We start from the raw sequence: 23,637 nt of genomic DNA on the forward strand, positions 1-23,637 counted from the left end.
ACACTGCTGCTTTCAGTTCAGGTGTGGATGCAGAAATACCTATTTCCTGACTTACCTGCAGATAACTTACAACTCACTCTTTATCTTGGCTGCTCACCAAGGTAGTAATTTTGGGCTCAGCAGTTAGTATCCTTCCATTACATTTCTGACCTGAGGCTTGATTGTTTTTATTATGCTAGATATAATTCTTTTGGTCATATTTTCTCTTTGAGCAGCTGTATCAGTTGTACAACTGTGTACCTGTTATTAGTACTGGCTCTGAAGTGCCTGTAGATGTAAATCAGTGTTCCCTCCAGGGATTTCTGTCATTATATTAAATGAATTGGATCACATTTCTTCTCCTTTATCCCTACTTTCTCTTTGTTCTTTGTTCTCGTTCCTTCCTCCCTAGGCCAGGTGCCAAAAATGCTGGAGAGGCAGTATCTCAGCTATCAGCTTAAATTGTCGAACTGGCATCCACCTCTTTCATTTCAGGGAGCACTGTGATTGAAATTCCTTTTATTTTAGGCAGTGGTAGTATTTTAAACTCACAACTATCTAAAGAATTGGCGATAACGCTGCACTGCTTCACTGTGAAGGGGTGGTTACAGACCAAGTGAGGAAATGTTTGCATAAATACTATGTAGGCAGATTCCCACCTAGAAAAAGCCGCTGTTTCTGCCAAAATATTCAGAATCTCTCTGGCATCCACCACAAGACAATTGTCAGACTTTAATGGTCTGATCAGGAAATGCTTTTGCTTTCATTTGGTGCCAGCATATTTTCCTAACAGTGATGTGAGAGGTGACCAGATGTGTTTGTTGACCATGGAGATGCCTGTGCAAGGAATCTCTTTCCTTCTTCTTTGGCAGAGGTGAGTGGAACTCTGCAGTTGCTCCCAAGGGGGATGGGTTGACAGCGTGCTTGGTTTTTATGACCTTCCCAGGCTGCATGGGCTGGCATGAATGCTTAATCATTGCAGGTGACAGAATGGATGAGTCTGGGCTTTGTTCTGGAGCCAGAGTTCTGAGATGAGAACCCCATGTCCCAGCTGGGGAGGCTCAGCTTGAACTATGCTTTCTGCCACATTTCTCTCTTTTTATCAACAAGACTAAAAATCAGGGATTTCAGGGAAACAGGAGTCCCAAATTCCTGTTTAACATTTTGTTAACTAGGTGACAAGTAAACTCTGACTCTTCATTTACTAAACCAGAGAAACTTTATTAACTTGCTGCACACTTCTGTTGTGTCAGGCATTAGGGGATAATAGCAGGGGAGAGGAGATAATATAGATTCTAACATTTCTATTGGACCTGGCTGTGCTTGTTCATGGCTGACTTCCAGATGTGAATGTTCAAATTGTGGGTCTGCAGTGGGGGGATGTGCTTGGTTTTATTCTAAAGATGGAGTATTATAAAGAAAGTAGGACTCCAGTGACACATGCTTCAGTATTTAGAATGTTTTCCTTTTTAATTTGTTGTCAACTAATCAAGAATATTCAGAAGACTAGGGATGAGGCTAAAAGGGGAATGCTGACTGGACACAAGGATGGGACAGGTTTGCCTCAAACAACCTAAGCGATGATCTGCAGCCTGAGTTATTGGCAAGGAGAGCAATGAGGCACAGTGTTCTCTGGGAGGGCTAAGGGGAGTGGCTTCTGAAGGCTGATTGTGGTGTTGCTGACCTTAACAAAGAAGGTTTTCTTTTACCATACTAAATGTGTTGAAGTTTATGGGACAACAAAAAGTGAAATGTGATCTCTTGATTTGTTAATGGGGAATTGCTGCACAGCATGTCTCATAAACAGTATATCAAGTGTCACAAAAGCACTCTGAATGAGAAGGAAAGTAGAATTATCCTTTGGCAGATGGAGCTATTGGGCAAATGAGCAATTCTCATGTAGGAAATCCTTTGTACAGAGTCAACATTGATTGTTTTGTTTGGTTACAGTGTGAAAAGATTTTCTCAACATTCACATTTTTTTGCAGAAGTGATACTTTCTCAGCCAACTTATTAACTGCTGTGTTCTCTGCCTGAAAATATCTATTTAAACTCTTTGTTGCACTGCCCCAGCAACCTATTCTGATGTGTAGCTCCCTCCTAGGTGATACCAGAGACATGGTTGCCTTTTGCAGATCCTGGAATGAAATACAGAATTCTTTTTCCATTTCATCAGGAATTCAGCTGCCAAGGCCAGCATCTTCATTACCCCACTTTAGCATGCATGAATGCTAAATCCATTATTTATAGGCAAATTTCTGATGATGACTATTTGTATATCATTGGTGGAAATTTGCCTATGTGCTCCCTCAGAAACAAAGTGGCATTATATAACTTCACCTAACCAGCTGTAATACTATCGGAGCATGTGTGCAGTGCAGCTCAAAAAGAAGCAAAACCATTTTTATGGAACATTTATTTTCAGGTAGCAGCACATGTTATGGTTGTGAGTCTGAAAGTATTAACAGCTGACTTACAAGGTGATACGTTTTTTATCACTTACTGTTTGGGATCCAGTCTTAATTGTCTGTTAATGTCAAGAAGACAAGCCACTAATCATGTGCCAGTAAAATAACACAGAGAAGTAATAACTGGTTCTTTTCGGTGGTCATACATTAAAAAACTAGAACAGTTTTTTAACAGTTTCCTCTTTCTTCCAAAAGAGGAAAACTGTGTATGGAATGTGTAGACCTAGCCTTAGAAAACATGCTCAAAGGTCCTGTTGTCTCATCTGCAAAGGATTTCCTCCCTGGGAGAGCAGTGGCCCTGTCACTGAGGGCTGCTCACGAATAAAGGGTTGAGTGATGTTATCTCTTGTCTATCTAAAACCCAAACAAGCAAATAAACAAGTTATTTGCATAGAAGAAGGGTCTTTAAAAATGCAACTAAATAAACAAAAAAACCCCCCACACATATGAACAATATTATGAATTATTTTAACCCTGTTGAGCCCAAAAGGTCTACCAAAAGAAAAAAAAAAATCTTCTGATATCTCTGAAAAAGACTTTTGCAGACACTGACAGATTTTTCATTTCACTTGTCTACCTGGGTGAAACAGTCACTCAAAAATGGGATCAATGATTTTAATCAATACCTCACCCAATATTGTGAGAGGTCATCTATCATTGTCTCCTAGCACTACGGTAATTTGCAAACAGACATTCCTCGTGCTGGAGTCATGCCCAGAGGGCTTTATTTAGCAGGAAGGGAATACCTTGGTCAAGCACAAAATAAAAAAGTCCACACTTACTGCTGGAACAGGAACGAGCTGTGACAGGAGTAAACCACAGGCACCAAAGGCTTGAGAGGGAAGGGGTGAGTGAATAATGGCAGAGAAATGGCAGAGTAAGGCAGAGCCTTTTGAGCTGCTGTTCCCTGCGGCTGAGAAAAGGCTGTAAGGGGGGCAGCTCATTAGAAGACCAAAGCTGTTCCCAGCACCCAAAGCAATTAGTAGATTTTTCAGAAGAGCTGGTTTCTGAATGTTTCAGAAAATCTGCTCATAACATGACTGTGAAAGCCACAAGCTCCTGACAGCTACTGAAAACATGATTTTTGCCTAGCTGTTGACATGGAAGCTAAAGCCACCCTATAGACTCTGTTTGGTATTGATTTATTAAAAAACTATGGATATTGATCTAGTATCGATATCCAACTGTGACTGACAAAAACTCTCCAACAGTTTAAAGTTAGAAAGTGTATGTTTATTCGACGCCGGGCAGCGTGCGGGATAGCTCCCAAATACACACCGCACCTTCCAGGTGATTACAGAGTCTTTTTATCCATACAAGTATTGAATACACAAAATACAAATACATATTCATAATTTTAGTACATCCCATTCCCCGCTTAGTGTGCTAATCACTCCAAAAGCTATTAAGCATGCGTAGTTTGTCCCTTGAAATGGGTTGGAGGTCCCTTTCATGGGGAGGGGTCCCAAAATGAGGAAGTAAATGAAGTCTTCCTCGTTCTGACCTTGCTACCTTTTCAATGCAAGTATGACAAATGAACTCTTGGTAGAACTCCCATTCCTTGTCTTCAATTGGTTTCAGAACAGAGGAGGCCCACAATTGTCTTATGTTCCTAAAAGCTATTTGTCAGTTTTTATATTCTTCATTATAAACGCAGCTAACTAAACATTGTGCTGACAAGTTATTAGTTAACTACTAACTCCTAACTTTATCAAGGCCTACTCATTTATTATTATTATTTTAATTAACTCTAGTAAGGCTTATTTCTAACTAAAATCTTAGCTCTTCAAAAATCTCTAAATGCCTTAAAGTTTACGTTTCAGTATAGCTGTTTGCAGTGTGTGTCAGTGCATGCTCCTCCTCCATGTCCAATACCAGACCCTGTTGTGTCCTAAATGTGGGAATAACTGATGTCATCAGAGGTTAATAGCTAAAGAAATAATTTCATTATTAAGTAAGTACCCCCAGCTGAAAAGCTGTTAGTCATATCCCAGGAGAGATTGCCAGCTTGCATTTTTGAGGATGCAAGGAAATGTTATTGCCTAGTTTTTGTTTTATGTCACTGTATAATGAGAATGGGTGTCTTACTATTTTATACAGTGTTCAGATATGAAATATAGCCGTACCTCCCTTGAAGTGTTACTCTGGTTTGATACAAACTTCAGGAAAATGGCATACATTTATTATAGTCCATATATACAGGAAATTCTGATCTTTGATCAGGTTATTAAATTGACTCATGTGCCAAGGGAAAACAAAATGTTTGTAAATGAAGATAAAAAATGAAATTAAATTGAGATTCACAGGATAGGATGGATTTCAAGGCTGGTAAATCAGAACTTAAACATTACATCCTGAATATTATATGAATAGTTATAATTGCTTTATATATAGCATATCTGGCATAGCAGTGTTGTTGTTTTCCTTTAGGAATATATTTAATTTCTTAATTATCTCCTGACCAATATTTTCAGTGAAGTCAACATGAGAACATCATCAGGAAGGAATCTAAAATAGTACAATCCCTCTCATCGAATGCCATGAAATGTTTATTATCTATATGGTGTGCAAATACATTTATCTGACTGTCACCAGGATGCAGATACACCACACAATAGATAATAAAATTGTTTGACTTACCTTGCCTCCAAATCCCTCATTAAACATTTCTTCTTTTATGGAGAAATCTTCTGTAGAACTGCAGAAATCTTCTGTGATGCATCTTACATGATGGTGTCATGATCCAAGTTCAGAATATATAGCAATGAATTATTGACCCTTCTGGATCTTCCTGAATTTTGAAATATAGGCCATAGGGCTTACATGTGCTCAAATTTCTTCAGCTAATATGAGATACTGCCAAAGCAACACTAACTCCTCTGCACAGATTGCAAGAATTTTATCTTTCTTTACATTCATTGAGGGTAAATAAAGCTATGATACATTGCAAATAAGGAATTATTGTGGCAAATCCATCAGCTGAATCCTTGGCTCACAGGCATAACTATATTCCAACAATTATACAAGCTGAGCTGTACATATTTCTATTGAAAAGTTACAAATAAAAAATATATGCAAAAGAAATCAGATCATAGAAATGTACTTTACACATACTCTTTTAGGTCAGTGTGAATGTGAATACATGATAGCAAACAGACTGTGAATGTTTCTCTCTTGCATTCTTAAATACATTAGATTCATAAGTAACTTATGCCTATAAGTGAGTTATTGTTGTGCTATTAAATTCTATAAGAATCTTTTGTTAAATTGTTTAAATTAGTCTATCAGTTAAGTGCTGTTAAGTTTAGGTGCTGTTAAAACCTCTAAGCCTAAACTGTTGGTCAAGTCCTGGGCTAAGTTTGGCAAGGTCTACTCCGAACCTTATGATTCAACAGGAGAGTCTCCCTTATTCCTTTTTATCCTTACCCTTTCTCACCCTTACTTACCCTTTTTCTATCCCCAGCCTTCACATCAATAATTTTACGTTGATTTTATGTTTAGATTGATTGTTTAGTCTGACCATTTTAGTCTGATTTTTCTGTATGTGCTTTAACCATGTATAAGTAATAGAGTGAATTTTGCCAATGACCTTTGTCATACTTTCCCTTTTATATTAAACCTGCTTTTGCTGATACCTTTGCCAGTGATTCTTTGAGCAACTTAAAACACTCATTCACAACAGTCGTAAAATCCCACAAGGTTTTTCAAAATAGAAGCTCTTTACAATGCAGCAATTAAAGCATTTTCAAGGTTAATGAATAGAAGACTGAATCTACATTCCAGTCCTGGTCTAAGATGCCAACTCAAGTTAACATTGTTAATCTCCTGTCAATGTCCATCTACTAAAACATGAGGGTCAGTTTTAAAAGCAAGAATCTAGTTATCTCCAAAACTGAGTAAATAACCCCAAATTGATGTTTGAATAATTCAGAACTTTAAAAAGAAACTTATTAAATACTTCCAGATATAGAAAATCCTTATGTACCATAAATTTAAATTGCCTAAGAAATTTTGCAACAAATATTGTAAAACTCTTAAGAGAATCCTTCACCATTGCACCAACATGTTGTTCAAAAGGATTTTGTTTGAGGAATTTAGAGGTAAGAACTTTTTATTTAATCATGAAAAATTTATTGCAATGTTAACTACAAAGAGCCCACTCCTACTCCATAACCATTAAAATGCAGGAAGTCACCTATTCAATAATGCAGAATTGTTGTGTATTAAAAATTTAAATCTATAAATATTAATAGAACACAGGTCAGTCTCTTAACGAACAGAGGTAGCTGTACACACAGCTATTGTTGTAAGCCTTAAGGGTTGTACATTAGTTATGACATAGAGAAAAACAGGCATGTTAAAAAGCAGTTGTCCAAAAAAGGAAGTTTTGTTCCTTTTTTCAGATGAAAGACAAGGACAATAAATCCTATACTAATCCCAGTGTCTGTGCTTGCCCTTTGAGCAGGCAAAGTTCCTATTTCAATTTACCAAGTCAACGTGTTGGAGTCAGTTTTACAAGGGCATGGCATAGTAACAACAGCTAAAGGCCCCTTCTGCAGCCTTACTCCTTTACACCACTTTGGCTGTATCAAGAGGTCAGAAACATGATATTGCTTTTTAAGAGACTGAAAAGACCTGGACAGTGTGTGCCAAATGTATCCAACATCAACAGAGAAGTGATTGCCATGAAGAAAAGTCCCAGGTTATCACAGTCTGGATATTTATAACCCCCAGGAATGGGGAAGCTGAGAGTGTTGTGAGAGAGCTTTTAGTATTGCCTATGAGCATAAAACAAACTTCAAGTACTGGAAAGCTACCTCTAGCTCGTCAGCAGTGAATCCTGTGGATGTAGTCAGCTCTTGTAGGAGATATTTGTGGCCCTTCCCAGCCTAAACCAAGCTGACATCCCTCAAGCACTTTCCAGCCCAGCCAGGGTAGCTAGTTAGCAGCACAGGTTGAGCAGTGGCTGCATGAAAAGCACGGACGTGACCTGAGAGCAGAGCAGAGCTGGGACAGCACGCACAGCACGCATCTGGAGAAACGGGTTTGCTTCTTTACTTGCAGCCCTCAGCCACTCTAGGAAACCACTGGAACGTGGCCATTATCTGCGTTTGCCACACTGCTGACACTGTGTAATGTTGCAAAAGCAGGAAGACACAAATGTCTGCTGTTGCAGCTGAAGGGTGAGCTGTGGGTGGCTGTGTCCTCTCCAGCTCCCAGGGACAGGTCTGCTGTTTGAGAAATAGAAAGAGAAATAGGAATAGACAGACCACTGGTCTATCCAAGGGGGCATCTTTCATGTTCCTGTTTCCATCCTTTGCCTGATCCAAGATATCCCTCCCCAGGTTTGAAAGAATACAAATGCAAAAATTGAAGGATTTTTCTTTTTCTTACAGGCTGTCAGTTCTTCCTCCTGTCCCCCTTAGGTAGAGCAGTAAGAAACTGTAGGCTGGAACATAGGAATAATTCTCCAACACGCTACAGGGAAAGCTGATAATCTCACATGCATTGTCCTTTGGCAGCACATCAGGAAAGCACATCTGTCTTCACCATTTCTCACAATGGCAGTGTTGAACACTTCACATGGCTCTGCAGGGTGCTCCTTCAGCCCTGCTCTCTGAGGGAGCACCTGAGGACAGAGGACCCATGGACTCTCTGCTTCAAAGCATGATTTAATATTAGGCTTAATTTAATTTTAGACTAATGACAGACACAAATAATATCACAAGACCAGTGGAATTAGGAAAATACAAACTTGGTGGTGACAACACTTCAGTTAATGAAATGTTTTGAATTAGAAATAGTGGCTTGAAATAGAATGTTTGTTAGGCAATCTGAGCCTGTTTAGAAATACTGTATTTAGTTGAATCTGAAAGTGAAAAGTAATTTCCTAGCTGTGTGTTTGTCCTAAACTTCATCTGCATTTCTAAGGGCTCTTAATATGCTACTTTGTTGAGTGCTCCCTGCTTTTAATGATGTGACAGCTCTGCAAAAGATTGATGATTGCTATTAATATATAAGAGAACATACAGGTCCCATCTGAATATCTGTATATCTGAGTGTTTCAGAATAGAAATGAAATAGATTTGACCACATAGAAATAGAATAACCACTGCCGCAGATAGTGCCATGTCTCCATTCTCCTGATTTTTTTTCCCTCTTAGGATGACTATTTCTATCCCATTGTGACATTTATCCCATTTCTGATTCCAATTTTTGAGCTCAGTAACATCACAGCCAAATATGGCACGAGTTGTTCTAACTTGGACCTTGGCAGGAGAAAGAAATCAGCATGTAGCAGTAGTTAATAATTTTGAAGTACAAGGTTAAGTAGTCTGAGGTTAGAGAGGAAGATATCAGCAAAGTACTTCTGATTGATTTGATACAGACAAGCCAACTGTATTCATTTGCAACCAGCATCTGTGCAATAAAAGATAACAAAACGACATAAAAACCTTTTCTTTTGTATGTTTTACCCTGGATTGCTCCCAGGACTTCTCAGTTTGCTCCACTTCACTATTCATTTTCTCACACTTGGGTTCATACCATCTAATGTAATTGTGCTTGATTAACACCACTGCCATTCTTTATTTCATCTCTTTAATTTACTAGGCTTTGTGTTCTTTCATAAAGTAATTGGATCCTGTCTTGTTATTTTTCTCAGTTTACAGTATTATCTTTTAGGAACATTGAACCTGGTTGTTCCTTATGCCTAGTTACTTGGCCTCATTTTTTTTTCTTTTTTTTTTTTTCTTCCTTCTTCTCTTCTCCATGACAAATTGTGGGTTTTGGCTATTAATGTTTATCATATGTCTATTGTTGGACAATTATAATTAATAAATCCAGCTTTATCATTCCATGTGCACTCACACAAAGAGTATGGGCATGGAAGCAAGGAGGATGTGGCTTTCCATTTATGGATGGTGCTTTATGGACAGAAATTCCCCTATTTCTGGAAAGAAGACACATATGTTTAGCATTGGCTCACTAGAGAAACTGAGAGTATTATCTGTGGAACCAAGTTCCCTGCAAGAAAAACCAGTGGGATTGCTCCAGGAAAAAATACAACCTAGTGTCTGTGTGGTATTTCAAAAGTTCACATTTTTTCATTCTCAGCTTTTGTCCTTTCAGAAGAATAGAGGGCATCTAACAAATACCAGTCTATCAGTCTGTTGGGGTTAGTTGATGGCTTCAGTGATGAAAGTACAAAACTTGTGATGAATCTGAGGAGTTTTATTCTTTTGTCTCTTATGAGAGCTTTTGCTTAATTGAACTATATTGTCCTTTAGCTAAAGGCAGTTTTCTTAGTGTATGCCCACACCAAAACACCAGCTAACACAAAGGAGAACGCTGAGAAAAGAGATAGGCTCAGTCTCCAAATCTACGAAGACTTGTTGTTGATGGCCACTCATTGTACTGACAATTTTGTGTAGCTTTTGTTTCTGAGCCAGCATGGCATCTCCTCAGTATCTGCCCTGTCTTTGCAGGGTAATGGGGCAAAGCTAAACCGTACCTTGGGATTTACAAGCTCCAACTTGTGTATTTCACTAGAAATCTTCATTTAAAAAAAAATTGATTTACAGTAACAAAAAGAAGCAAAACCAACAATTATTATATATAAATACCATGACATTTTATTTGGAAGACATGGTTACCTATGACACCTTACCTAGATACAGAGGCATAAATGCTGAAACTTTTGCATTTGAGCACATATCACAGCAACAAAGTAGAAATTCTGTGTGAGGAATCACACAGTAGGTTTACTGTATAATAGTTTTTATTTAAAATACATCTGCAGTTCTCCATAGCATTCACAGTGATTTACAGGATGCCATTTATATGCTTTTTACAATTTACACTATTTGTTGTAAGCATTGAAAGTTGACTGGAAACTATTAACACCTATTTATCACAGTATTTTGTGCAGAAGTCAGATGGTAGCTAATGTTAATGCTTTTGGAAGAGATTTGTATGTATATACATAACCATTCCCCAAGCAATATTCAGAGCTGATTAAAAAAAAAGTGAGAGAAGTAATTTCTTCTCTTTGTCATTTACCCTGAACAGACAAGTCAATTGCATAATATGCAGCTACTAAGACTTATGTGACCAGCACTGGTGATAATAAATGAAAAGAGGAACAAAAAAACTCAGGTTGCCATCCATCTACAAAGGCATTTTTTCAATGGTTAAATATAAAGCCATTTAAACAATTTTGGCATTAGGAAAAAAATCCCAGGGAGACAAAAAAAAAAAAAATAGGAATATAAATGTAAAGCATGATAAAAACAGATTGTTCTTTCCCTTCAGTATCTGAAAGTAACATTCCAGCCACAGATCTATACTGACAGAGAGGGGTAAAACTTTTTTAAAAAAGGACTCATGCAGATTCTCAAATACATTTATATTTTAATGCTTTGGGCAGAGACAAAGTGGTATTAGATTTCAGTAAGCCAAACATTATAGTTTTGTCATGTCATATATACAACATGGTATTTGAGTTTTTCTAAATAATATTATCAATTTACAATTAGAGAAACTTCTACAATTAGATGGTGAATTGACTTGGCCTATGAATGTGTACTCTTGCAACAATGCTGATGGTCTTCAACTCAATAATTGGATAGATATTAGATCAGCAAATAGGAATCCATGTCCATGGAACATGCTTTGTGTGTGTTTGTGTGCCATGCATGCACATCTTAAATAATTCAGTTTCTTCAAACTGCAAATTAGTCGCTATTCTCAGAGACACTATATCAGACTGCCTGATTAAGGATTCAAGAGGTTTTCCATTACAGAAATTATCTGTACTCCTGCTTTCTCAGGGGGAAATCCAAACTGTGGTACACAATACATTTTGTGCTGGCTTCTAGAACAGGCTGGGTCATATCTTTACTAAGCAGGCACTGCTTGTTCTAGAGTATAGCTGGAATATAGTCTGGTGTTTAGCTATGTGGGACTAACATCAAACTGTGCTTCCTGGGCTTACTGAAAACATGCATGTAAGAAAGTTTTGTTCAACCTGATGTGATACTGTCCTCATTGTCCAGCTCTTCTTTCAGCTGTACTACTCATATCACAGTATGACAACTGTTAGTGTGGTCTGACAGGATCTGTGCCACTACTGCAAATGCTTTGTCTTTTTGTGTATTCCAAAACTGTGTATTTAAAAATATAATGGATAATTGCATATTAGATTTTATGCCTGTTGATCATATAATTTTTATCTCAGCTCAGCTACAAATACATTTAAAATTTTCTGTGTTTTAACCATAGATTAAAATGTCATTGTGAACAATTCTACCATTGTCTCAATTAGATGAATATATTCCTGTTAGTCAGTTAAATAACTCTCTTATTGTGTAAATAACAATTGGCATACATTAATTCAAATTTTTAGGGAGGTACTACCATGAATAAAACCCCTCGGGAACACATCTCCCTGCTGTTGTGTTCACAGCTCTTTAATTTCAATGACTTCTTATCTCAAAATTCAGCACAAAAGAGCTTGACTAAAGACATTTTAAGCTGCTATAAAATCTAACCAATTTCAAAATGCTTAGAACTGGCCTTGCTCGTCATCTCTAATATTGTCACAGATTCATAGAAAATCAGAGCAGGAAAGTCCTTCATGGGATTGTTTAGTCATTTAAAGAGAATCAGGAGCTGTCACTGAGCTCAGTGACAGCAAATCACACATTAGGAAATATAGTTCCTGGTGCAGAAAAATTAATCATTATAAATAAGTTTTTAGAGGGGTTGTGTTTTTTGTTCCACAGTAAGAGATATTTCTCATTTTTCTTTTTACACTTCCTGTAGTACACAGTGGATGCAGTGGTTTTCCAGATGCCAGGTGCTTCCAGTGAAAACTACTTTTGCCTTCTAGTCAGCTATAATTTTTTTAGGGTACCCCAGGGCCACAGCAGAGCTCTGCTTCTCAGAGCATTCTGTTACCCTCCCTCAAGCACAGTCCAGTCTGTAAACATCCCATTTTGCTCATGTTTATGCCTGAGTGAGGAGCCCATCTACTTAATAGATGTGCTAACAAGGGGGAAAAATGAAACAATATTGACCAGTTGTCATGGTTTGACACTGGCCAAACACCAGGCACCCACAAAAGCCATTCACTCACCCTCCTCTGTTAGAGCTGGGCAGAGGAGAGAAAATTTAATGCGGGTTCGTGAGTTAAGGACACGGAGAAAACACTCAAAGAGTAAAATAGGCTCAACTTCTAGGTACAAAGTGAGTTTATTACTAACAGAAGAGGATAATAAGAATTAAAATAAGCCCTTAAAAACATCTTTTTTTCCTCACCCCTCCATCCTTCCCACTGATATCGCAGGGAGACAGGGAGTGGGGGCTTTGGTCAGTTCATCGCCCAAGGTTTTCTTCCACTGCTGTGTGAGAGGAGTCTTTCCCCCGTGAGACCATAGGGTCCCTCCCATGGGAGGCAGTTCTCCATTAACTTCTCCAGAGTGGAGCCAACTTCACAAGCAGCAGTCTTCCCAAAAAGGGCTGCGGATGGATCTCTGCACCTCCCGTGGATCCACATGGGCTGTGGGGGCACAGCTGCCTCACCATGGTCTCACCACAGCCTGAGAAGAATCTCGGCTCTGGAGCCTGGAGCATCTCCTGCCATCCTTCTCCACTGACCTTGGTGTCTCCATGTTGTTTCCTTCACAGGTTCTCACCTCCTTCTCTTCTCTAACTGGAATTAAAACTGCGCCACTACTTTTGTTTTGATTTCCTCTGAACTATGTCAACACAGAGGCATTGCCAACATCTCTCATTGGCCCAGCCTTGGCCAGCAGCATGGCCATCTTCAGAGCCATCAGGAATTAGCTCTGCTGGACATAGTGGAAGCTTCTAGCAGCTTCTCACAGAAGCCCCCTCTGTGCCCACCCCCAAAAATCAGGCTGTGCAAAACCAACACACCAATGAAAAAAATAATGGCAGCTTTGAGTGCTTAGTGATTCCTCTTGGGCTTTTTTCTGTGTAATTTCTTCAGAGAACAAAAATTTTGTTCTGTGCTGAATAATCTACCTTGGAGCTTAAATTTACCATAAAGCAGATTTGCTTTCAGGTGTATACTGGCTCTCATTTAGGTCCCTCTTGCCATTCCACTGACATGTTTAACTGCCTCTGAAGTATCCTTGCAAGCTCTCTTGAAGATTTTTGTTAAGCCTCTGCTTATTGCATTGTTACTTCTTGCTCTAGGGTGCACCTCATGCTTGTTGCTTTGAACTTCTTTGGCTTTGTAAAATTCTACCTATCCTTTCAGGCTGGGATAGAATCAAGCATTGAGACCATTTTATAGTGCATTAGGACACCTTGTTCAGGCTTGTAGAAGTCTGTGAAAATCCATATTAACACGTAATTTAGAAACTTCTGGTTTGCTAATCCTAAATCAAGGTGGTAAAGGGCTCCTTAATGGAACAGACGCCAGAAACTCCTCCATGGAAAAAGCTCAACTCAGTACAAAAGACATGATGTATGGCAGTGCTGCTCTCCTCTTATGAATTTTTTTTTTGCCCAGCATAAGTGGCAGGTCCTCAGCTTGTTCTGGATTTATTGCTAGCTGTGACTCCGTCAGAACAGCTGTGCTGGTGGCTGCTAATTGTATGCTGGCTTCATGTTGCCAGGATTTGATGGACATTGTGCATCAAATCCTCTTACACCTCATTTTCCAATCTGACTGAAGTCTCACAGCCAAGCCCAGACAGAATGGATTTTGTGTTCTCTGCATCAAATTTTAGAGTTTATCTGTAGAAATGCTGGATGATATGCAATTAACTGCAGGACTTTAATTTTGCTGCAAAGTTTGACTTCTGTGTACAGCTCCCTGCATTGCTATGAGGGATGCTGACTACCATTTAGTTGCTATTTCTTCTATCATCATTAGTTACACTTTCAGCTCACCCTTGTACTCCACCCACCTAATTCAGGAGTTTATCAGTACATGACATCTGCCTTAAGGAAACGTACAGAAAACATTTCTCTTTTTTTATTATTGTTGTTACCTAAATGCTAAATAAACATTGTTTGGTGATACATCAGAAAAGCCATATACAAATGTTTGCTACAGTAATGGTCAGAGGGCTGGAGCTCTCCTATGCCTGGAGGAGGGAAGGCTCTAGGGATACCTCAGTGCAGCCCTCCAGAACCTAAAGGAGAACTACAAAAAAGCTGGAAAGGGATTTTTCACAAGGGCACAGAGTGATAGAATGAGGAGGAATGGCTTTAAACTGAATAGGGGTAAATTTAGATTAACTATTAATAAGACATTTTACTGCGAGAGCGGTGAGGCAGCGGCACAGGTCGCCCAGAGAAATTGTGGGTGCCTCCTCCCTGGATCTGCTCAAGGCAAGGTTGGATGGGGCTTTGATTGACCTGGTCTAGTGGAAGGTGTCCCCTGCACACAGCAGGGAGTTTGGAAACTAAGGTTTTTAAGGTTTTTTTCCAACCCAAACCATTTTATGATTCTATGATTTTAATTTAATATTTCAGAGTTGTATAGCACTGAGGACAAAAATGTATACTTGGCTTGTGATACATCTTTTGGCATAGTCATCCAGAGCTCATAGATTTTTTGACTCATGCTACATTTGTTGACATTGTTCCTGGCTTCTAAATAATTTACTTTAGTTCCCAAATAAAGTCTCATTTGAAGTATATAGTTGAATGAAAATATAGCTATGTGCAGTTCGAGTCTGTTAACTGATCACATTCCTTCAGGAAAGGATAACTAGCATTTTATCACTGAAATTTTAAAGGAAATACCTGAGTAAGCATTTAGCAGTAGAAAAATGCCACTTTCATTAGTGCATGGAGTGAAAGGATTTGGGAGGTTTGGGTTATTTATAGAGGTGCAAGCCAGGTGCTGCTACATATAATGGTTGCTTGGTAACACATCTAGGATTACAAGATAGCAGGGTCATTGATGTAGGCTTATTTCATCAGTAAAAGAGAAAAGAAAGGAAAAAACCCCAAACCCACACCAGCAAACTGTTCCCTGGCAAGTAGTGTTTTTCAGTGCTTTGTGAGCAATTCAGTAATGCCAGGCTTTCAGAAATATGTGCTCTAGAAATGAAAGACCAGAATAGAGGCTTGTTAGTCATTGCTTTTGTTGTATCAGTAAGAAACCAAGTTTTGCCTTCGGGCTTGGATTAGGTTTATTTTCATTTGCCTTGCATGTCAGTTTACAAATACTCAAGAAGCTTTACATGATTCTCTGTATGCCGTTTTACTTTAATAAATATCTGTTGATATTTTGATTGTTATATCTTTGGAGCTGATCCTAAGAGGATAACTGAAAATAAAAAATATTTAATAAGATCACTGTATTCAGCTATTACCTCTCATCATTAAAAGTGGCAGATTAGATTCTACAAGCTGTAGATGGGTGAGCTTTTGTACACATGTGTATTTAAAGCTATATTTAGGTATTCAGTTGCAGAAAAAATGCCCTAGCTTGCAAAGCCATTGAGCACTTACAATGAACATTTTTTGTCATGGGCATTTTTGATCCTCATAATGCCTTGGTTTGGGATGTGTTTGATTATTTTGGCATAAAAATATGCTTGAAATTGTTGGTTAGCAAATATAGTTGTCACTGCCATATTTATTTTTACACTTCTTTTTTTCTCTGAATATGTCCTACCTTTCTGCCAAAACACTTCTCCAGCCAATCTGGGAACAGCTACAGAAGTCATTGTGCAAATTGTTTCTCAGAGACACAAACTCTTCCTTTGAAGTCTTTCAGCTTTCCCAAAATCTTATTCCAGTCAGGGCTGGGAACTCATACTACATCATAATTTGTTTGTTGTTTCATTAAAGCTCTGGTGTAAACAGAAATCAATAATGACTGATGATGAAACCCACTGACTCTTGAGTTTCTTGTGCAGTAATATTAATATTCCCAGGTTTTGGGTGTATGGACTCGGCCTGTGACCTGTGCTGAATCAGAGCACATGAATCATAAAAAAAACTTGTCATAGATATGGAAGGGGAGAGAGGGATTCTCTTTTGCTGCCTTCTGGACTCATAAGGAACTGAAGGACAGTCAAACTGGGGAGTATTATCCTCTAGAAAAACTTACTCAAATAGCCAGAAGGCTCAGCCTGCAAAATAAAGGTCTTTTGTCTCAGGCACAGGCCCTACAATTCTTCTCATTTCAGGAGGGTGTAGGAGTGTGTGTGAAGAGTCATATTTTTGTTTCCTGATCTATTCTCTTGTTCAATAAATGCTTGTGTATTCATAGAATCACTTAGGTTGGTAAAGACGTCCAAGATCATCATACACCATCATGTGAACTAAACCATAGCACCAAGTGCCATGTCCAGACACTTCTTGAACACCTTCACAAATGGTGATTCCACCGCTTCCCTGAGCAGTCCACTCCAATGCTTGGTCACCGTTTCAGGAAAGGAATTCTTCCTAATGTCCAACCCTGGCACAGCTTGAGGCCATTTCTTCTTGTTCTGTCACTGGTTGCCCAGAGAAGAGACAAACCCCCCACCTGGCTATAACTACCTTTCAGCTAGCTGGAGAGACTGATAAGGTCTCTCCTGAGCCTCCTTTCTTCCAGGCTAAACAACATCAGCTCCCTCAGCAGCTCCTCAAAGGATTTCTGTTCCAGACCTTTTACCAGCTCCATTGCCCTTCTCTGGACACACTCTGATGTGTCAATGTCTTTCTTGAAGTGAGAGGCCCAAGTATGATCATTGCCCTCGTTCTACTAGCCACCCTATTTTTTATACAGTCCAGGATGCCACTGGCCTTCTTGGCCACGGGGGTACACACTGGCTCATGTTCAGCCTCTGCTAACTAGGATTCCCAGGATCTTTTCTGTCACAGGTGAGACAACCATGATACACAGAGTAACACCATACAATTTCAGAAGTCTTCAAGCACTTACCATACAGAGTAACACCATACCCCATCAGAAGGCTTCAAGCACCTGCACTTTTTCTTTTTTTTTTCTGTTCAGTGCACCCTTTTATACCCTTCAAGTTCATGCATTGCACCTGTGTGCCCTCTGTACCCTTTTGTGATGGGTTAGTGCACCTCGGCACTGCACGTCTCCTTACCTTCAGTACTGTTCACCTGTCCTGCACAGCTGTTGCCCATTGGGGATGAGGCTTGATCACAGCCCCACTCCCAATTAGCACAAACTCCGTGCCTACACTTTTCCACCAGGCAGCTTTCCAGGCACTCTGCCCCCAGCCTGTAGTGCTATTGGGGATTGTTGTGACCTGAACGCAGAAACCGAAGAACTTCATCTTATACTACATCGCGTAATTTTGGCCTCAGGCCCTGTCCACATCTCTCTGCAGAACCTTCCTGCCCTCCAACAGATCAACACTCCCACCCAATTTGGTGCCATCTGCAAACTGACTAAGGGTGCATTCAATCTCATCATCCAGATCATTGATAAATACATTAAACAAGCCCAATACTGAGCCTTTGTGACCCCAATAGTGACCAAACACCAACTGGATGAAGCTCCTTTCACCACCACTCTCTGGGCCCAAGCATCAGGTAGTTTTTAACCCATTGAAGAATGCACCCGTCCAAGATGTGAGTTGCCAGCTGCTCTGGAAGAATACTGTGGGACCCAGTAGCAAAAGCTTTACTGAAATCCAGGCAAACAACATTCACAGTCTTTCCCTCATCCACTAGGCAGGTCACCAAATGATAAAAGGATATCAGGAAGGTCAAAGAGCCCCTCCTTTCCAGGGTTCCTTGAGTCCCCTGTAAGATTTTTATATCAGTACTTTGCTATGTCTGCTAGGAACAATTTCAACATCATATACAGAATGTAAATACAGATTCTTGTGAAAAGGAATAAAATAGCAGAATTATTGATTTTGATTTGAGCTATTTTGTAACACACCATTCTTACTTCTCTTTAAGTGGTGACCTGCATTCTCCCTAAGAATCAGAACTGACTTTCATTCATCCTTTCTTCACAAGAAAAACTTCATCCCTTCACACTACTCATGTTTGTGCCATGTTTTGATCAATATGAAGTTGCAGGTTTTGATTGACAATATTTTATCAGTATGAATAAGTAAATATGAAAATTCTACCTTCATTATAAAAATGGACCAATTAAACCATTACTTCATCCAGGTATTATTACTCCATCAGTCCAGGTTTTTTCTATTGGAAGCTTTGTAGTTTGTAGTTTTGGTTTTTGCTAAAGTCTTTACTTTTTAAATTTGCTTTGTTGCTTTTTTTCTAACCAGCATTCTTTAAGGTCTTGTTCCAAATACTTTTTCATAATTAAATAAACAGGAGAATCTCTTCCCTGCTTTCCATCTCCATCGAAAATAAAAATAAAAAGAAAGTTTTTCTCTTGAGTATTCAAATTCTTTTAATTACTATCTCAAATTTGATTTAGGGTTTGTTGTTGTTGTTGTTGTTGTTGCTCAAAGTAATTTTGCTTGCTGGCAATTAGAGATAGGTGTTGTGCAATAAACAGTGGGAGAAACTTCAGCAAAATTGTTTCCATGGTGTTTAGTCAGATCTGCATAACTGTTGCTTAGTGAGGAAAATAAGACAAGAGTACTCAAAAGCAGAAAAACAGGGGTCACTTGAAGGGGTTTCAAACTAGCCTCACCTTCCATCCAGCCTGCTGAGGTGGTGTGCCACAGCATGGATGGGTTATATTACCAAAGTGAATTTGTTCAAAATTCTCAGTCTGAATGACAGATTATTATAATATTCTGTTTCCTTTTCACTTTGTTATTTATGAAGAATAAAATATGCTGAAAGCATGATTTATGAGGAAGTAGATCTAAAGAACTGCCTTCTTCAAAGCACACCTTTCTTCTCTCAGCTCACTGTGGCATGCAGGAGGATTTCATGCCTGAAAAAGCATCCCTGAGCATCTTTGGTATGGATCCAAAGCTGCAGAGTCACCCAGAAGCTGGAGACTGGGTACTGCTTGTCCTGGAGCTGCAGCTCAGGGAGTCGCATTTGAAACTAGTGAAATGTGTTGCAATTCCTTAAAGCTAGAAATACTGTTTCTTCCATCTCCTACTTAAAGGAAGAAGGTAAGAGGGAAGTTTCTCTGCAGAACAATCTGTATCTGGGGCAGGTTACCTTATAAAACTATATGAGAATTAAAATTTTGAGGCTTTTTGGATGAACCTGCAACCTGGGCATCAAGCTGTACTTAGGTAGGGTAACCTTGTATTTAGGAGTTCCCACAAAACTAAGTAGAACTTCCCTCAGAAATTAAGCCAGGAATTTTCCTCTCAAAAAAAAACCAAGCAAAGGAACAACCTCACAAAGAGAAGAGAAAGCAAAATATGACATATCAGAAGCTTTCCCCACGTTTGTGTTGGGCCATATAATGTCTGATATCTGGGAGCTTTAGAAGTCTGTGGCTCACCCTTGTCCCCATGTCCCTTGCAACTCGCTCACAGAGAGACAAATGCCTGCACCATGCCTATGGGGAAGTTGAGTCAAAGGACAGGGGATGGATAGCTCAATTCTGTTCTGTCCCATGCTCCAGTGGGAATAAAAGAGTATGTTTTTGTGGCTTGCAGCAAAGGGCTGCTTATGGGCACACTTGTCTCTGCCTGTTTATTCACCATGGCTAAGCAAAACACCTCCAGCAGCACTGCCCAAAGTGTTACACAGTCCTGGACCTCCCCAGGCTCTTCCCCATGTAGCTGTGGTTTTGTCTATTGCATTACACTTCACATTATCAGTCCCTGTTAACTCCATCTTCTGTATATACAGTCTTTCATTTCTCTGTCAAGCTAGTAAAATCCATCTTTTATGTGTTAAGCCAACTTTTGTCCACAAGCACTCCATTAAATCCATCAAATCTATTTTGGTCTTATTTCTGCCATCAATTCTGCTGCATTTTGTGCCAGCTCAGACCAATAACTAAATTATTAAAGCTTGGAGCCCTACTCAGATAATATAGGCACTTTCTGAGCAGCATAGGACAAAGGTTAACAGCAGAATGAGTAGTGGAAAATGAAGCACAGAAGGGATGTAGTATAAAGATATTTTGTAGCCATTCCTAGCATTAATGTACTGATTGTATTTTCCATGTAATTTATACCATTTTCCTCCCAGTTCATCTTGTAATCTAAATCTGAGGATTCTGGCTGGGGAGGAGAATCTCTCTTTTGGAAAAGGGGAAGCTATTTTAAATATTTGAGAATTGAACTAGAAAGAGGGAACACGCAGAGAGAGAAGGCTTGAAAATTTGGTCTGGGGAAAGGAATGTTTTTAGTTTTTCTTTTCTTGCACTATAAAATGAGTGCAAAATAAATAAGATTAAGCAGCATTAGTTTAGAATTATCTCAAAGTTTTATTCCAATGCAGCTAAGTTTTTTTTCAGGAGAAGCTTCATTTTCCATTGAAGAATTATATGATGCCACAAAATAGGAACTAAAGCCTGGGTTTGCTCTTCCTAAATTGCGGAGTTATGTGTCAAGATACCGTACTAGAGCAAGAAAAGCACCTTTCAGACTTTCCAGCTCATGACATCCAGAGCAGGGATCCTAACCCCCCCATGCCTTCCCCAAGATCTCTTGTATTTGATTTATTCCCCTAATGTGAGGAATATGACCATCTGTACAGAAAGAACTCATCTCATCCTGACCTTTGTGCTAACTGGGGAAGGAACAAACAGAAATTAATCAAGTGAAATAAACATTGAGGGGAGTTTTTTTTAATGGGCAAGTGTGAGGGTAAACTAACCTGAAGTGGCTTGAAACACATAAGCAGATTTTGGGGAGAGAGGTTAAGAAGGAAATCAGGCCTGTGAGTTTCTTGGAGAGTTTGCCAGCTGTTTGGAATGCTTCACAACCCAGGGGCAGGAAACGGTGTGTATGCCAATATTGGAAAGCTCATGGGGGATGCAAGATCTAGCTCAAATACAAAAGGTCAGCTCTGTGTAAAAAAGTGGCAGAGTGCAACCTTTCATGATTATCTGTCAGTTCCCTGACAGCATTGGTCTGCATGGTCCAAGTTTGGTTCTTTCACCCTCTTCACCTTCAGGGAATCTCCCAAATAGGCACTATTTCATAAGGAAATCCTCATGGGTACTTGTATTTCATACTTAATGCTGCTCTGCATGGTACCTACTACCTTAGGGGCAATGATTAAGTGTTCATCAGAAGACAAAATGCTCCTTCTTTATCAAAAATTCTGGTTTCCTTACGAGACTGTATTTAATATGTATAGATCATCACATTGTTTTATTTGTTTACAAAACATATTTCTCCTCCACAATCTCTGTGAGAAGCATGAAAAGGGGAAGAATGTTTATTTGTAAGATTAAATTCCTTTTATCTTCCTTGCCACCAATCTTCACTTGGATAAGACAATGTAGGTTACGAAGTAAAGCATAGAGTTCCGGTTCTCCACTTTCTTAGTGCAGAATTCTGAGTGTCTTTCTAATCTTTATTATTCCTATCTGTGCCCTTAGAATAACTATATTTTGAGATAGGCTAACCTGGGAACAGTATTTCTAGCAAAAAGGACAGTATTCCTAGCATGGGCTTACAATCTGCTTTTTTTTCATACCAGTCTAATATTTGTAGCGTAATATTTAATGTCTGATTCTCATCTCTGTTATGCAGTGATCTTTACAGAGATGTGATTAGTAGTTTATGACTGCATCCAGAGTTATTGTTGCACTGAATTTCTTATTGCCACCTGACTACACTGCCTATTTCCCCATATTGGTCCTAGTTTAGCCTGGGTTTTCTTAACCTATCTAATTTTGCTATCATGGTGTTTAGCACCCTCCCCAGACCTGCTACACATAGACAACCATACAAACCTTATGAATATATTTGTTGTATCTCAGCAGTCACCTTTTCTAGACAGTTTTCAGTCCATATCAACAAATTGCCTCTCACCTTGATCTTTCTGAATTTCATTATCAGTGTGAGGAATATTATGAAAGGCAGTTTCAAAATCTAAATAAATAACATAAATTAATTTTCCTTCTCTTATAAATACTTACCTGGCTTTTTGAAAGACTGTTAAATATGTAAGAGGACATGATCTCCCTTCTAGCTTATCTGCCCTTACTGAGCCATGTGGCCATTAAGCTTCAAAGGACATATATTTTCTTCATAACCAATTCACAAAGTACAAATTCATAGAATCAAAGAAAGACTTCACTTGAAAGGAACCTTAAAAATCATGTAGTTCCAACCCCCCACTAGATCAGGTGAAATTATTCTAATAGAAAATATGTATTTATGAGGCACTAACATTGTATTTGAATAAGAATAAATGCTTTTGAAAATTTAATGCTTTTTATTTATTTCTAATTAGAAAGCAGCATAAAATATAGGCATTATGGAAAATTCTGCATTCAGAAGATAAGTTTCCCCTCTGTGAGCCATTTGTGCAGTCATTAAAAGGGATGCCACATGGTGTTGTGTTGATCTTTTAGAACAAGATAGTCATAAGGGAGAACTCAATACTACTAATTCTTTCAGTTACAGCAACCTTGTAAGAAAAATACTTATAACATTTAGCAAAGATTTTCTTTGGGATTCCCTCAGTTGTTACATGGGCCTTTTATTTTTCTTCACTTACTGAAGGACATGTTAAAGTACACTGTCATGTATAAAATGCTTGACTCTCTGCTTTAGTGTTGATTTAGAAAAAAGTTTCATTAATGACTATAAACCATCGGTTTGAACAGTCTTAAAGACTGGCAGAATGGCTTGTCAGACTAAACAAAAATCAAATTGCCAAGTAGGAAATTAAAACATTAGATCACACTTTGCCTACAGTTTGCCTCTATAATAATAGGTCATTTTTATAATGGGAAACAAATGCCCATATTCTTTGTTTTAACTGGTCAAGACATGTCACCCTAATATGCTGATCTTTACATATCCCTGCTGTGTTCTTGTCCAATTAAAAATTTTCCACATTTTGAATTGCCAGAACATCTTATTACAAAGAGCTCTACTCCATTTCATTCTAAACAATGAATAATTTTTCTGCACATCATTTCCTTTTCTTTTAAATGGGATAAGCTTTCCTAAGCTTTGGAAAAGTCCTGGAGGACCCAGAGTGAAGCATAGTCTTTGAAAGGATGACTCAACCCATCTTGAGATAAGCACGAAGACAGATAATGTGCATTGCCTTTGGAAAGCACCTCTCTCCTTACTGACTGTGGAAAGTA

General features: G+C 38.8%; 1 protein-coding gene across 4 annotated transcripts in view; it reads left to right on the forward strand.

The window, feature by feature from the left end:
- The first annotated feature begins 475 nt into the window (after positions 1-475).
- The window catches only part of MEI4 (meiotic double-stranded break formation protein 4), a 129,392-nt gene continuing 106,230 nt past the window's right edge, over positions 476-23,637 (forward strand). For 2 of the 4 annotated variants that reach the window (XM_041715070.2, XM_041715071.2), the window contains exon 1: positions 476-853. The gene's annotated coding sequence lies outside the window, so the exon portion shown is untranslated. The remainder of the gene's footprint in view (positions 854-23,637) is intronic. The other 2 variants (XM_072926599.1, XM_030267485.4) reach the window with 2 other exon arrangements.

This window comes from Taeniopygia guttata, chromosome 3, assembly GCF_048771995.1.
Source record: "Taeniopygia guttata chromosome 3, bTaeGut7.mat, whole genome shotgun sequence".
In the NCBI taxonomy this organism is placed as follows: Eukaryota; Metazoa; Chordata; class Aves; order Passeriformes; family Estrildidae; genus Taeniopygia; species Taeniopygia guttata.